The sequence below is a fragment of the Onthophagus taurus genome, chromosome 1, assembly GCF_036711975.1.
Source record: "Onthophagus taurus isolate NC chromosome 1, IU_Otau_3.0, whole genome shotgun sequence".
Taxonomy (NCBI): Eukaryota; Metazoa; Arthropoda; class Insecta; order Coleoptera; family Scarabaeidae; genus Onthophagus; species Onthophagus taurus.
Window position 1 is genome coordinate 28,381,557 of NC_091966.1, and position 2,728 is coordinate 28,384,284.

General features: G+C 25.0%; 1 long non-coding RNA gene across 1 annotated transcript; it reads left to right on the forward strand.

Annotated features, from left to right (window-relative positions):
- Nucleotides 1-1,973: 1,973 nt before the first annotated feature.
- Nucleotides 1,974-2,489, forward strand: LOC139432621 (uncharacterized). Its single transcript, XR_011642360.1, has 2 exons — nucleotides 1,974-2,089; nucleotides 2,301-2,489. It is a non-coding gene; the product is annotated as an uncharacterized lncRNA (long non-coding RNA).
- The last annotated feature ends 239 nt before the right edge of the window (nucleotides 2,490-2,728 follow it).

A 2,728-nucleotide genomic window follows, 5' to 3' on the forward strand; every position in this document is an offset into this window, starting at 1 on the left:
GGGGTGAAGTTAGAGCAATTTATGATATGTAAAATTCTGTAATAAACATTTCCACCTTTATCAGTACCACAAAAAGATTTTTTTAACACAAACAATGTAATATTACAAACAAATGTCGAATACTTTCAAATTTATAATTACATTTCTTTTCAATATTCATTCCAGTTCATGTAAACAATAAAATTCATATTGAAAATACATCCAGATGTTTTTTACGAGTTACAATAACAGAGTTCAAAAAATATTTAAATATAGCACATCTGAAAAACACCCATTAATATTAAGAGTGGAGATTTCTTTCGAGTTTTTTTTATGAATCGTACATTTCCATTAATTTACAATTCTTTGACAAAAACATTTAATTTTTGAAATAAACATAAATCAATTTTTGTTATATTTAAGATGGTTACTAAGATATTTAATCTAATTTCACCGAATATGTAGTTGTAAGGTATTTAGAGACACCTATATTTTAATTTTAATTTTAAAAATTAAGCCACTAAAAATCTTCTTATAATATTGTTATACGTTTTAAATATTTTTCGAATGTTTCATCCATACTTTACATAAAAGGATGACACGGGTATATTTTATTACATTATTATAGAAACTCATCATTAAAACAAACGTGCTCATTAAATAGTAAGTAGCAATTATTTAGATATTAAAGAATAGGTTAATAAGTGTATTTACGAAAACATTACTATGGAAAATTCCGTTACTTTACTTCCGTAATCATATCCGCTGACTAATAATAAGCCAGGAAATTAAACAAAATCGAATATGTTGTGGTATAATGAATGAAGATAAGATTATTTTTTACGAATAGTAATTTTAATTAATTTTTATTTGATTCATATTAGTTAGTTTGTTAATACAGTTATAATAATATTTTAATTTTAAAACGCAACATATTTATTCCTTTATGCTATTATTGGATGTTTTTAAACGTAGTTATGTGGTCACAAAAATAAATCTTTATGTAAGGTAAGAACAATAGAAAAAAATACAATAGATCGTAACTATAACTTTTTTGTACGATCTACAGTGTTTTACAACTTAACTTATATATTTAACTTAACGTTATTTTCCAAAAATTTCATTTTTTTCTAATTTAATAAATTATTAACCACAAGTTGCTTAATATGTCGTAATAGCTTTCCCTATTTCGGTTTTTTATTATTATACACATTTTAATTTATATGAAACAGTTTTAGATGCGTAAATTTATTAAAAAAATTATTGAATTTTACTTGTTATTATACGTCACAACAACGTCAATGTACTTCTGCCTGCCAGTTGTGAAATTATTTTCATTGAAAACAATAACAAAAAAATGAATCATATTTTCATTCAACAAGTTGTAATGGAAAATTTCATAAAATTTTCTTGTCACTCATTAAAATGAAATTGTGTTTTGCTGAGCATTTACGTTTCTATTTTTACTGCTACGTTAACTAGTTCAAAACAGTTAACTAGTTAATAATTGAAAAGTTAAAAAATTTATAACCGAGTTAATAATCTTAGGTCTGAGTGATATAACACATCAAGGAACTTAATTGGAAATGATGTTTGGAAAATTTTAGCACCTTTATTTTTAAATTTTAATTTATTTTTAATACATTTCAAATTAACACTTGTCTACAATCAGTGCCAAAGAATTTCAATCGATCAAATTTGTCTACTAATTTCCGATTGACTCATTCTTATTGTTACTCAATCTATGAATTTTGCATTCCAATTACACAACGTAACCTTCCAAAGGAAGACGATTTATAAATGAATTTTAGAAAATAATTTGTTTATTTTATTTTAACACGAACTTGAACTGATTTCTTTCTTGTTAGGATGTTGAAGGTTTGAAATGTTGATCAATATCAAGATCGACTCGAAATAGATTTTTCTTACCCACAGTTCAACCTCGAAATTTACAGGGCAGATCTATGCCAATGTACTAAAATAAAAGGTCGATGCAAATTTACACACAGTAGTATATTGTCGCCTACAGACTAAATCGAAAAAAATCCTGTTAATTTATAATTTATTGACATCAATAATGTATATGGAATTAAAAGATTTAGATGAAGAGGTGAGTTTCATGTTAATCTAAGTTAAATATAAAATTGTTTACTGTCTTTTAAAAGCGCGGGTAGTAAAGTATATTTTTATTTAATGCAAAAAGTACACGATGTTGAGGTATTTTGCAGGCGAAACAGTTTATCAATCAAAAAGTGTTGCTTTTGCCAAAAATTTTGTTCGCCCCCGTCAGTGTATTCATTAAGAATTTTATTTTTGACCAGATAATATACGACGAAGAACCTTACGAAGAACTCGCGTCACCATAACGTCATTCACTTTGGTACCAAAATACTTTTATTACGCACTAAAGAATTGATGATGTTAAATGTTTACTTTATTTTAAAATATAATTTAAATAAGAAGAAAACATGCATTAAATGCAATCATACTGAAATAAAATTTTGAAACTACTCTTTCTACTTCTTGAATAACATTACAATTAACATTTACAATTAATTTTCGAGCTAGATAGACCGATTTTTATTTTTTGGTAAATGCCCCGAGATTTTGAAGGATCTAAGAATTGATGTTAAATTTTGCAGATAAAACTTAAATGTTTAACGAAGTTTCTTAGATTTGGTTATGTTATGATAAAGTTTATACACTAATGTTATATATTTTATAAAAAATTAAAATTGTAATGATATTT